This window comes from Oncorhynchus mykiss, chromosome 30, assembly GCF_013265735.2.
Source record: "Oncorhynchus mykiss isolate Arlee chromosome 30, USDA_OmykA_1.1, whole genome shotgun sequence".
Lineage (NCBI taxonomy): Eukaryota > Metazoa > Chordata > Actinopteri > Salmoniformes > Salmonidae > Oncorhynchus > Oncorhynchus mykiss.
This window is the reverse complement of record NC_050570.1, coordinates 29,512,794-29,526,505: the sequence shown is the minus strand read 5'-3', so window position 1 is coordinate 29,526,505 and position 13,712 is coordinate 29,512,794. Positions and strand designations below refer to the sequence as shown.

The window sequence follows — 13,712 nt, the reverse complement described above, 5'->3', positions numbered from 1 at the left end:
CACAGGGAAACCCACCCATTGGTCATTCCCCACCCAGAACCATTATGGAAGGTCAAGATTAGTTTTGCCTGGTGGATGAAGCCGCATCTCAGGTTTAGCTTGCGTGGCTGGGATCTCACCTTGTTGTAGGTCGCCCTCTGTGTCATCAGTTCGGCACTCAGATCTGGGTAGATGCTGATCCTATTCTCCGCATAGGTCAGATCCCCCGATTCCGCTGCGAGGCAAACAATTTACGCTGTGACTTCAAAACTGTGGATTCGTATAATCATACACCCTGAGATCCGTTCAAATTAAATCACATTTTATTTGTCACATACACATGGTTAGCAGATGTTAATGCGAGTGTAGCTTCTAGTTGTGCTTCTAGTTCCGGCCATGCAGTAATATCTAACAAGTAGTCTAACAATTTCACAACAACTACCTCTTACACACAAATGTAAAGGAATGAATAAGAATATGTACATATAAATATATGGATGAGCGATGGCCGAACGGCATAGGCAAGAGTGGCCAACTCTTTCTGTTGTCGGGTGTTGAGAGCCGCCATGTTCCCACAAGTGAATTTTGAATGGACAGAATATGCCAGCTGCTGGAGTGAAATAGACCTAGGCCCAGTTTCCCAATAGTAATGTAACTAAGGCTTATGAGTATTTTATTTTAACGATGCACCTTTCCTACAACAGCCAAAGATGTAACATGCTTTTCCCAAAACGCCACGCAGAGAGAACTGTCGCAGAGAGAACTGTCGCTAAGTGCGTCTTTGGAGCGTCGCTAAGTGCGTCTTTTGGATACTGATGGAACGAAAAAAAGGGAGCGCTGCTATCAGATCAGCTTTCTCCATTCAAATCTTTCCTTAAAATGTTCATTATTTCACTATACTGACGACGGATCAGCTCCTAGGGAGATATCATCACCTACGGCTGCAAATATTGAGGTGGATTATTCTAATGCTTACTCAATAAAATGTATTCAATCACTGATTTGGCACATCATTGCGCACATGTTTGGCTACACATCATAAAAGATATTGGGACAAATTACAGATAGTACCCTACAAGTATCAAAATAGAACTCAATTGATTGAACATGAAAGGCATTTCAATATGATTGAAATAGTCCTATAGCCTACTGTTTATATTTTATTGCAGTCATCTCGGTTTTTATTTTAAGCATCTTTTTATACATCGCTTGTTGTGTCAATTGCAAAGACAAGTTATCGGCAGTCACAGATATATGGATAAGCCATGTGATTCTATGTTTAGCGGAGATCTTCTGTGTATAAAGTGATGCGGGAGGGCAAAGAACAACGCACTTAGCTGTTCGACGAGTGGTCTGAGGCAGGCATTATATTACAAGCTTATTTAAGTGCAACGTTAATGAGGGTTTTGGGAAACAGCTCTGAGATTTAAAGATGCTCCTACAAAGGTTCAATGAACTTAACGATTAACTTAGCCTCAACATGCTTTTGGGAAACCGGGCCCTGTAATACAGTGAGCGTCCCACACCTTAATGTCAGTTATTTGGAAATAAGCCTGTTTCTTCAAAGATATTTTGCAAAAGAAAGCCACACATTTCAATGCATGCCACTGGAACTGGAGTCATTTTTGAACATTTTTTACAAGCATTCCGTACAATAGAAATAAAGTATTTCATTGTTTACCATGGCAAATCCACTGTGGCAATTTATCAGACAATTTGAATGAATGTAAACTAATTTTGGTTGAGCTATTATTTTATTATCCCCCACATGGAGAGAAAGAGAACTGCTCTTTTTCAGGGACTCACTGGGCTCATTTGAATTTCCTGATGCACCAGGAAAATTCTCTGCAACAAAAGAGTGATCAAGTTCATATCCGACATCTGTAGGCCTACTTCCAAAGTTTTTAATTTTTCTTCTTAGCTCAGCCTCTGAATGTCATAGAGATTAACCAAAGACCATTAACCCCCAAATGCATCAGAGGCGTGTCTTTCTTGTGCCTTGTTTTTAGCCCAAGGCATCGTCGTTATAGATCACTTTCTATATTCAGAATCCATTTTAGTTTCTTCATAATCTTAAACTAGCAAAAATTAGGCTATGGCATACACTCACGTAGGCCTACCCCCTCAATTCAAACACTGGTATTAGCTTAACACACCAAGCCCTTCACAGCACAGAGGTATTTAAGTAGTGGTGACACTACTGGAGGAACTGGCTGACAAATCTATGGATGGCCTATAATGTAGTATGTCAAACACTTAGGCCTACCTCTTGTTTCTTAAATAGGAAGAAATAGGCTCCAACACAAAGCCCTCTTGTTAGTTAATTCAAATGAAAATGAATACTTAGCCTAATTTCAGCACCATGTGCTGGCCACCTCCCGATTGATTTCTCCGCGGCTGCCGCTTCTCCGCGGCTGCCGCTTTTCAGCACCACAAGACTGTCATGGAAGTTACTTGAGTCTAGCTTATTGTGAGATCAATAACTCTGATAAAAAAGACAAATCATGGGCAACAAAACATGTTGTTTCGTGGCCTTTGGAGAGGCAAATATCAGAGGAGTGTGACAAATAGGAACCCAGAGCCAACGGCGGCAACCCATGTCAGTACTGTGCATAGCTAACGTATAGGGAAAGTACCAAAATCCCTTGATGTAAACCGTGGATAAAATGCACTACCCTCCCCTGGGTGGCCCTTCTACCGCCTCCAGTACAATTTGACCTCACCACCAGAAAGTGTGACAAATCAACAAATGATTCGCCTTGCAGGACTAAATCGGCATAGATAAGCAACACTGGAACAGACAGAATTTAGTACTCAGGTTTTTAGGCTTTTGTAAAGTCTATGGTGCCTCTTTTTCATGTTCTCGTGTGAGAGTGTAGTAGGGCTGTAGTGCAGATGGTCGGACGGTGATCAGGGATGGTGATCTTTGAAGTGAGGCAGTGGGGTGGACATACTTAATAATAGAAACTGCTTTTGGAAGTTTCTCTCTTTTTCTTTGTCCGTCTTAAAATGTAGCCTCTGAACTCAATATTCACCACCATCCTGTGTTTCTTGTCTTATGACCATTTACTTTTCCTATGTCCTGTTGATTCCTACACTGCATGATAATGTTGGCTGTTTGGTAAAAGTAGGCTATGTCATCACTGTTTTAACAGTACATACAAAGGTTATAAGGTTATCGTTCGCTCCTGGTCCTAGCTTACAAAGTCCTGTAAGTGCATGTGAAGTTAGATTTCTATCTCAAAAGAGATTCCTGTGGAACATCACGTCTCCTCAGGGGAAAGTTTTCATCTTTAGTTTTTTTCAAAAATGTTCAATTCTCCCATACACCCACCACACCACATGGCTTGCTATCAGTCATTGTTTGTTATTTTTAGACGTTGTTACTTAAGAGGTTCCCGTAAAGGTGCAAACTGCTTGAGAGCCGAGGATCGCTGCCCAGAGCGCGTAACGCTGCTGGGGGATAACAGCAGCTGCTGTTGTTGGCAGGAGAACAGGTTATATGTGAAAATTGTTAAATCAGGCCTTGTTACATTTTTACATTACAGTGTCCTTATTACTGTGTAATTATTCCAGTAAGTACAATATAGTCCTAATAAATATTGTAATTTGTTCATGTTGAACATTGTGGTATTAGCTTGTTTGTACTCATACTGAATGACTGAACTGATAGAATCATAGGGGTCAACTACTGGTTGTATAGGGCCTGCAAATGTAAATATGCCCTTTGCCTAGCTCCCTCTTTACTGTATGTGCTGGCATACAGGGTATAGGTCTGGGTATAGGGCATTGGTATGGGTTTGAGTGTGGGTATGGATATGGTGCACATGGATATGTATGGGTATGGGTGTGAGTATAGGCATGGTGGTGACTGCTCCTCCAGCCCTTGTGTCTCCCACGCCACATCATCTACAGTTCTCCATTAAATCCTTTTGTCTCAAATTAACTACAGAGGTTTCATTTAAACAGCATTACAGCCTTGTTAGAGAGCGATAGAAAAGAGAGGGAGAGAGGGGTACAGACAAATACAGAAAGAGAGAGAGTGCTAGACAGAAAGACGGGTAGAGAGAACAGAGAGAAAGACAGACAGAGAGACAGAGAAGAGAAAGACAGGCAGAGGCATTGTGTTTCAGTGATTCACTCTCAGCATCTAATTTATTTGGCTCTTCAATTATCCTGCTGCCTGGTGTTTACCTGTGTCTATGTGATTGACAGTAATGAGATGGGATCCAGGCGCCTGTCAAATTAAACAACCTCTACTCCATTAATGTCCTGTCCTGTTCTCTGAAGTGGGAGGGATGCTGCTGGGTGTTAAAGTCTTAATGTGATGCTACTGCTGCTCTCTGAGGATATAGCAAGCCTACATCAGGGATCATCATCTACATATAACACTGGTCCTGGAAAACTGCACGGTGTGCAGGCTTTTGTATGACATTTTAGAATGTTTTTCCAGAGCGACTTACAGTAGTGAGTGCATACATATTTTCCATACCAGTCCCCTGTGGAAATCAAACCCACAATCCTGGTGTTGCAAGCGCCATGCTCTACCAAATGAGTCCAGCACTAACACACAACTAACACACCACTGCTTACCCATATCCTTCTTATGTGTAATGTCTGGCTTCCCCACAGGGAGACTGGGTTGGCAGATAGTAGGTCTGTGTAAATAGCTCAGTGGCTTTAATATAAACTTTCAGCAGTGTGGCTGTACTGTAGGGCCTTACGGAGTAGTGCTGTGGGAAGGAGTGATAGCTAGCTAGCCTAGTGTTGTACCAGATGCTTGACTCACACAGAGGTCTAGATCAGTGATGGGCAACTCAAGTCCTCGGGAGCTGGAGTGGTGTCACACTTTTCCCCCCATCCCTAGCAAACATTGCTGATTAAACTAATTGCCTTCAACTAAATCATGATTAGTTGATTGGAGTCAGAATATGTTGGCTGGGGCTGGGGAAAAAGTGGTCGTGTCTACACTTGACGTACACAGTGGGCAACATCATCAGCACTCCTCCCACAGGTCTACAGAAAAGTTGTGCTTTGGGACCGAGAGGCACCTTTTCATTATAACGTTGAGGGATGTTTTGTTTGGCTAGAGTTATGCTAACTCATTTGCAATCTTTTTAGCGCTGCTTGCTAGCTTGCTGGCTAGCTACAGAGGCTAGCTGGCTACCTAGCTAAAGTAGTTAGCTACAGCCATCAGTTGTTGTTGTGTTATTATAATATTTTGGCTATTCCACAGTTTGTAGCATACGGCATTTGAATATAGCGTGGGAACAGACACAATGTGGACATGGTAGACACATTTAAATGTAAATGTAGACACATGACGTGTTCGGAATTCCATGATCAGAACTCCATTATCAGAATACAAAAGCTTCATTAAGTTAAGTTTAGACACGGTCAGTGTGACACCAAACAGGCCCTAGAGGACTGGAGTTACCCATCCCTGGTCTAGATTATCTGTGGGGCTATATAGTCATTTGTGTGGAGCAGTAAGATATGCAGAAGGCTCAGCATATATGAGGATTCCTCTCCCATCTATCCTCTCTGGCTGTCAGTGGGACTCATTCTGGAGTTCCTGCCCTCTCTATCCTCCCTGAAGAGCAGGTCACACACTCAAAGACCCAGTGTGTACGTGTGTGTGTGTGTGTGTGTGTGTGTGTGTGTGTGTGTGTGTGTGTGTGTGTGTGTGTGTGTGTGTGTGTGTGTGTGTGTGTGTGTGTGTACACCCTCTCTCGACAGCAGCAATGTGCCGTCAACAGCACTGACCCAGAGTGTGGAAACAGAGCCAAGACATAGTCGGACGCCATCCTTCGTTTCCCAGAGAGACTGACCACTCTAAATCAAACCTTACCCTCCTCTCCTTTTTTCCCTTCCTCCCTTTCTCTCTCTCCCACTCCCTCCTTTTCTCCCTTCGTCTCTCTCTCTCTCTACTTTGCTCCCTGACTCTCACTCTCTCACCTTTCCTTCTTCCCTCCTCGATGTCCTTTGCTAAGCAATACATTAAGCGAGTAATTTCATTCTCCCTTCATTAAATGGAGGCTTGAAACTTTGGCTGATTCACCGGTTCTCTTCTGAGAAGCAGCACAGACTTTTGTCAGGCCCTGCTGTAACTAATGGAGATGCTGCTCTAATTTCAGACCCCTTTTTAATTAAGTTCCACAGCTCAAGACCAAAAATGTAAAAGTAGGCTACAAAAAAGTTTACTAAAATTATTCCAATCCTGATTAAAATGCAATGGCTGTTTAGCATATTGGTAGGCTGGCTTTAGGACCATGCAGATCATCTCTCACGAGAGAAGCTGCCAGCCTGCACAGCCTTTCTCTCAGCATACAGTGCTAGACAGTTTGATTTTATTTTCAGCCGTTTAGGTAGTGCGGCAATTTTTTTGAATTTGATGTTGGCATTTGAAGTTGACCTTGTAAGCTTCGTGGCCAGCTGTTTTATGCACCGGTTACACATTGATGTTGGCATAGGCGGCACGTCCATTAGGCTAGGGGAAGATAAGCTTCCCCTAAAGTAAATTAAATTACAGAAATAAATAAAATCATTCAAAATACTACACCAGAGGGCATGATTTGGCCACAAATTATCATTACATTTTTTGAGCTAATGAGCTGTGAATTGTTTTAAGCATGTCATTTGGGCAGCGCATTTGGCAAATAGCCTACCAAAAAGTTGATTGTTGAGTTGCAGTGGTCAGTGAAAAGCAGTTAAAGAGTAGATAACATAAACTTAACCATATGTAACATATGGATTTGCATTACAATACGCATCAAAAGTCCCAATGCAAAGTTATACCTCACTTTTCTATTTTTCTAGATATTGCATAAAACTTCTGAAGAATGCCAAAGTCATTCCAGAAAAAACATTTGCGGGGTGTGACTTAGTATGGAGGTCCCGGCAAGCCAGCCTATTCCCTATGTTGTAAACTCCAACAGAAATAAATTAAAATGTATAACTTAATATTAAACCAAATCGTTTGCACTCATGACTACTGATTTCAATTAAATGTTCAGCTAACTTACTTTATGAATATATAGTTACAAATCAGCTTGCAAAGATGCTAGTCAACTAGCCTGTTAACGGTAGTCCTACTAGCTAGCTAACATTAGCCCTACCAGCCTGCTAACATTACGTTAGCATTTGATGAGTCAGCCAGTTGCTATCAACAACTAGTTTACAGCTACATTAAAGTAAACCAAAGTTTTTGAAATACATAACCACATCTAACCAGTTATCAAAGAATGTTATATGCAATTAACGTTATCTTAGCCAGCTACCTAGCCAGCCAGTTAACGTTAGATATTTTAGCCAGCTAGCTGGCCTAGCCAGCTAACGTTACAACAAGGGAAGATCAGCAAGCACAGGCAGTAACCCATAAAACATAACTAAAACGAAACCCTCCGGCAGATAAAAAAAAAAGTAGGATATGTAGGATATGGCTCCACATGTTGGCAATGTTGATTGTTAATATTGCTAGCTACTTTGCTTCTGAGAATACACCCTATAATGTCACCTCCTTCATAACTACGGCTGAACCACATAAAAATAGCGTGTTGTAGGTGCTCGTGCAGCAAGGATATTCCCATGCCAATAACCATGGGGTCTGCGCTGTCAGGAAAACTTTCAGACAATGTCCACGATGACAGAGAAAGGAGTGGGCTGTATGACGCAACATTCTGGCTTCTCCACGGTCTGCCTGGATGTCAATATAGAAATAGAATCCCCACTAATCTAATGCAATAATTAACTCAAATAATGTTCCACCACTCCCCCTACCACTAGTAGTGCACTTTTTAGAAAGTTCAGAACCGTTGCCTACAGGCAGTTTATCACCTGGAATTGGGGCTATCTGGGGCAGTGCCAATTCCAGCGTGTGAAATGGAACAAGAAATAGAGTCTCAAATGAGGAGAACATGCTCTACACAGGCTTCAAGTTCAAGAATAATTCAAACACGTTGTTACCTTTTTATTAATATATGTTATGCCAATACTGGTACAACACTTTCATCATGGGTCTTTTTTTTATCTGTCAACATTCTACTTTGTGGACACAGTCCCTATAATAATGAAAGTTATTATAGGGACAAAATACATAACTAGTTCAATACAAAATACATAGCTAGTTCAATTTACCCGGTTTATCTCGATCACTGCTGACACTCGAGAGGTAAAGTTACCGGTAGGAAACAGAGGTTGCAGGCTTCACCTTCACACTCGGCAAAGCTCCTGGTTTCAGTCGCATTCCGAATCATGCCTTCCGCTGGTTATAGCCATCGAAATCCTCTGGGGTTAAATGAGCACCGCATACAGTAGTGCCTGCGGTTCCCTTACTCCAATCCAATCGCTTCATCCTGACAAACCGGTTTCACTTCAAAGCTAGCTTCTCGTTTTTAGGCCACAAATGAGTCGTAATGAATGTTGGGTCTGAAATTAAAACTAACACTGGCTGCTTGCTACAACTAAATTACTAAGTCTTTGACCACATTGTGTTGTTGCTTCGGTGAGTAAAAACGAATGATTCCTACCTATTAAATAAGCCTAGGCCCATCACAATACTTCAAAAAAGCAAATGGTTATTGCTAAAGAGAGATGACAAAGAAAATAATCAAATCTGTTTCTAGTTATCAAAATTATCATCTCCCAATTGAGTGAACAGTAACCTATGTTATTGGCACCAGAAGAGAGCATCATCCATATACCCGGTAAGTGTGCGAATATTCACTGTCTTTATCATTGGATCAGATGATAGCGTCGACAGAGATGGTCGCCTCGCTTCAGGTCCCAAAAGCATTTCACTACACTCACATTAACATCTGCTAACCATATGTATGTGACCAATAAAATTTGATTTGAAAATCACTGGAAAGTTGTTTTGGGGGGGACAACAATTCCCTCCTCCAGGCAAGATGGACGTCATATTGTAAAATTTGTGTCTCCCATTTTCGTAAGCCTAGATTAGATGGTTGCATTCAAGAGAAGTGTTTTTACTGATCTGTTTGTCAGTGTCAGCAGAGTAGGCTACTAATTTGTCGTATTAAAAAATATGTTGCTTATGTCTTCAGTCATATAAGGAGAATTGAATGAAATGTTTTTATAAGGGCCTCCCTAGTGGCGCAGCGGTCTAAGGCACTGCATCACTGTGCTAGAGGCATCATTAGAGACCCGGGTTCGATCCCGTGCTGTATCAAAAACATCCGTGATCAGGATTCCCATAGGGCGGTGCACAATTGGCCCAGCGTCATCCGGGTTAGGTGAGGGTTAGGCGAGGGTTTGGCCAGGTGTGTTTTACTTGGCTCATCGTGCTGTAGCGACTCCTTTTGGCGGGCCGGGCGCCCCCTGCGTCACAATGAGATTCTATAAACGAATATAGTCCGTTGCTATATCAACGGTGTGATGATGATTAAAATTAATGATATAATGATTAAATGATTAAAATTTGAGATCATTACATTATGTTCTTTTCATCATCGCTATGCAAACAAGGCTGATTTCCGCAACAATTTCACAGTTAAGTTTTGTTTAGCTAATCAAATGGAAACATTTCTTCAAACTACTTTTAGGTACCTTGCTAACATTACAACATGAAATCCATGTCTTAACGTCTTGGTGACGGGGGTAGTATTGAGTAGCTTGGATGAATAAGGTGCCATATTATTAGTAGTATTGGATACAAATCCAACCAGGAAGTGGGAAATCTGAGGTTTGTAGATTCATCTAAGTGATTGCCTATCCAGTATGCTGTGTCTATGGGGCCAGATTGCACATCCTAAGGCTTCCACTAGATGTCACAAGTCTTTAGAACCTTGTTTGATGATTCTACTGTGAAGGAGGGGGGAATGGGAGCTGAATGAGTCAGAGGTCTGCCAGTGTGTCATGAGCTGACAACGCGCGTTCATGTGAGAGTTAGCTTGCGTTCCATTGCATTTCTACAGACAAAGGAATTCTCCGGTTGAAACATTATTGAAGATTTATGATAAAAACATCCTAAAGATTGATTCTATACATCATTTGACATGTTTCTATGGACTGTAACGGAACTTTTTGACTTTTCGTCTGCTCGCACCTCATGAATTTGGATTACTGGGCTAAACGCGCAAACAAATAGGAGGTATTTGGACATAAAGGATTTTATCGAACAAATCAAACATTTATTGTGGAACTGGGATTCCTGGGAGTGCATTCTGATGAAGATCACCAAAGGTAAGTGAATATTTATAATGCTATTTCTGACTTTTTTGACTCCACAACACTGTGGGTATCTATATAGCTTGTTTTGATCTCTGAGCGCTGTACTCAGATTATTGCATGGTGTGCTTTTTCGGGAAAGCTTTTTTTTTATCTGACACAGCGGTTGCATTAAGGAGAAGTGGATCTAAAATTCCATGCATAACACTTGTATCTTTTAGCAATGTTTATTATGAGTATTTCTGTAAATTGATGTGGATCTCATGTGGCTCTCTGTTTATATCTCTATGGTTGCCTCGATTGGTTCTCAATCAGAGGCAGCTGTTTATCGTTGTCTGATTGGGGATCATATTTAGGAAGCCATATTCCTTGGATAGTTTGTGGGTTGGTATGTCTATGTGTAGTTGCATGTCAGCACTCATGTTATATAGCTTCACGTTCGTTATGTTATTTTGTTTAGTGCTCTTCATTTAATAAAGAAGAATGTATTCTTATCATGCTGCGCCTTGGTCTCCTCGTTATGACGAACGTGACAGAACAACCCACCAAAATAGGACCAAGCAGCGTGCTAAAAAGGGGTGGACATCTTGGACCAGGGAGAAAGAGGAGTGGAGGACATCCTGGACCTGGGAGGAGGTAATGGCAGGGGACAAGACCCTGCCATGGTAGCAGGTGGAGATAGCACAAGAGGAACGGCGTCGATATGAGGGTACATGGCTGGCAAGAAGCCCGAGAGGCAGCCCCAATATTTTTTTGTGGGGGGACACACGAGGAGATTGCACGAGTCAGGTCGGAGACCTGAGCCAACTCCTCATGCTTACTGTGGGGAGCGTGTTACTGGTCAGGCACCATGTTATGCGGTGGAGCGCGTGGTGTCTCCAGTGAGCTATTCTAGCCCGGTGCGCTCTATTCCAGCTCCTCGCATTGGCCAGGCTAGAATGGGCATCCAGCCAGGAAGGAGGGTGCCGGCTCAGCGCTCCTGGTCTCCAGTGTACCTCCTTGGACCAGGATATCCTGCGCCGGCTTTGCGTACTGTGTCTCCGGTGAGTCTACACAGCCCAGTACTTCCTGTGCCAGCGCCCTGCGAAAATTAACATCCAGCCAGGACGGGTTCTGTCAGCTCTACACTCCAGACCTCCATTACGCCTCCACAGTCCAGTATGTCCTGTTCCTCCTCCCCGCACTCGCCCTAAGGTGTGTGTCACCAGCCCAGTACCACCAGTGCCGACACCATGCACCATGCACCAGGCTTCCAGTGCGGCTCCAGACTCCAGTACATCCTGTTCCTCCTCCCCGCACTTGCCCTGAGGTGCGTGTCCTCAGCCCGGTACCACCAGTTCCGGCACCACGCACCAGGCCTCCAGTGCACCTCCAATGCACCTCCAGGGTCCAGTACGCCCTGTTCCTCCTCCCCGCACTTGCCCTGATGTGCGTGTCCTCAGCCCGGTACCACCAGTTCCGGCACCACGCACCAGGCCTCCAGTGCACCTCCAGGGTCCAGTACGCCCTGTTCCTGCTCCTCGCACTTGCCCTGAGGTGCGTGTCCCCAGCCCGGTACCACCAGTTCCGGCACCACGCACCAGGCCTACAGTGCGCCTCGCCAGTACAGAGCGTCCGGCGACAGTACCCAGTCCAGAGCGTCCGGCGACAGTACCCAGTCCAGAGTTTCTGGTGACAGTTCACACACCGGAACCTCCAATGACGGGCCACAGTCCGGAACCTCCAACGACGGGCCACAGTCCGGAACCTCCAACAACGGACCCCAGCCCGGGGTCTCCAGCGACGGTCCCCAGCCCGGGGTCTCCAGCGATGGTCCCCAGCACGGGGTCTCCAGCGCCGGTCTCCAGCGACGGTCCCCAGTCCAGAACATCCGGCAATGATCCACGCAGCAAGGGTCCCCAGCACGGGGCCTACGGCGAGGATCCGCAGTCCAGAGCCTCCGGTGACGATCCACGGCTCAGTACTAGAAGAGCAGACTCAGTGTAAAAAAGGGGGACCGTGTCCAGAACCAAAGCCGCCACCAAGGTTAGATACCCACCCAGACCCTCCCATATAGGTTTAGGTTTACGGCTGGGAGTCCGCACCTTTGGCGGGGGGTACTGTCATGCCCTGACCTTAGTTTTCTTTGTTTTCTTTATTATTTGTTTAGGTCAGGGTGTGACAAGGGTGGTTTGTGTAGTTTTTGTATTGTCTAGGTTTTTTTGTATGTTTATGGTTTTTTTTCTAGTTTAGGCGTTTATGTTTATATATAGATTGGTTCTCAATCAGACGCAGCTGTTTATCGTTGTTTCTGATTGGGGACCATATTTAGGTAGCCATATTCCTTGGATAGTTTGTGGGTTGGTATGTCTGTGTAGTTGCATGTCAGCACTCGTGTTATATAGCTTCACGTTTGTTTTGTTAGTTTATTTAGTGTTCTTCATTTAATAAAGAAGAATGTATTCTTATCACGCTGCGCCTTGATCTCTTCTTTATGACAAACGTGACAATCAAAGGGTAACTTACGATAATGAACACACCTTGTGAAACAGCTGTGATAACCGACCTGGCAATATTCAAGATTTTAGTTTCACAAATTTTTTGTACACTCACATGGCAAAGCCTCCAATAGCCTACTCAATAAATTGGATGCAGTCTATCACAGTGCCATCCGTTTTGTCACCAAAACCCCATATACTACCCACCAATGCGACCTGTATGCTCTCGTTGGCTGGCCCTCATTTATACTCGTCGCCAAACCCACTGGCTCCAGGTCATCTACAAGATCCTGCTAGGTAAAGTCCCCCCTTATCTCAGCTCACTGGTCACCATAGCAGCACCCACCTGTAGCACGCACTCCAGCAGGTATATCTCTCTAGTCACCCCCAAAACCAATTCTTCCTTTGGCCGCCTCTCCTTCCAGTTCTCTGCTGCCAATGACTGGAACGAACTACAAAAATCTCTGAAACTGGAAACAGCAGCTCACAGATTACTGCACCTGTACATAGCCCATCTATAATTTAGCCCAAACAACTACCTCTCCCCCTACTGTATTTATTTATTTATTTTGCTCCTTTGCACCCCATTATTTCTATCTCTTTACCTCCCTTATCTCACCTCATTTGCTCACATTGTATGTATATAGACTTATTTTTGTACTGTATTATTGACTGTATGTTTGTTTTACTCCATCTGTAACTATGTGTTGTTATATCTGTCGAACTGCTTTGCTTTATCTTGGCCAGGTCTCAATTGTAAACGAGAACTTGTTCTCAACTTGCCTACCTGGTTAAATAAAGGTGAAATATATATATTTGTAATTAAATCATAGACGAACATACTGAATTCTGGTGTGTGGAATATAGAGGTGGATGCTGTGTGGGTGGGAGGTTCTATCTGTCACTTGTTCTCAACAGGCAGCCAGGGACTTGAAGAGGATGTCTGCAAAGTCCAGGCACTGCTTCTCTCTTTGTTCTGAGTGTTTGCAGTGCTAGTGTTTTTAGTTAGTCTGTGTATCTCACATATTATGTGCCCCGTATGATAGAGCAAGATAACTTTCTTAGCAG

At 43.6% G+C, this 13,712-nt stretch overlaps 1 protein-coding gene across 2 annotated transcripts in view; it reads left to right on the top strand.

Moving 5' to 3' along the window:
• The window catches only part of LOC110521692 (carboxyl-terminal PDZ ligand of neuronal nitric oxide synthase protein), a 234,343-nt gene that overhangs the window by 30,160 nt on the left and 190,471 nt on the right, over nucleotides 1–13,712 (top strand). The gene's annotated exons all lie outside the window — the stretch shown is intronic.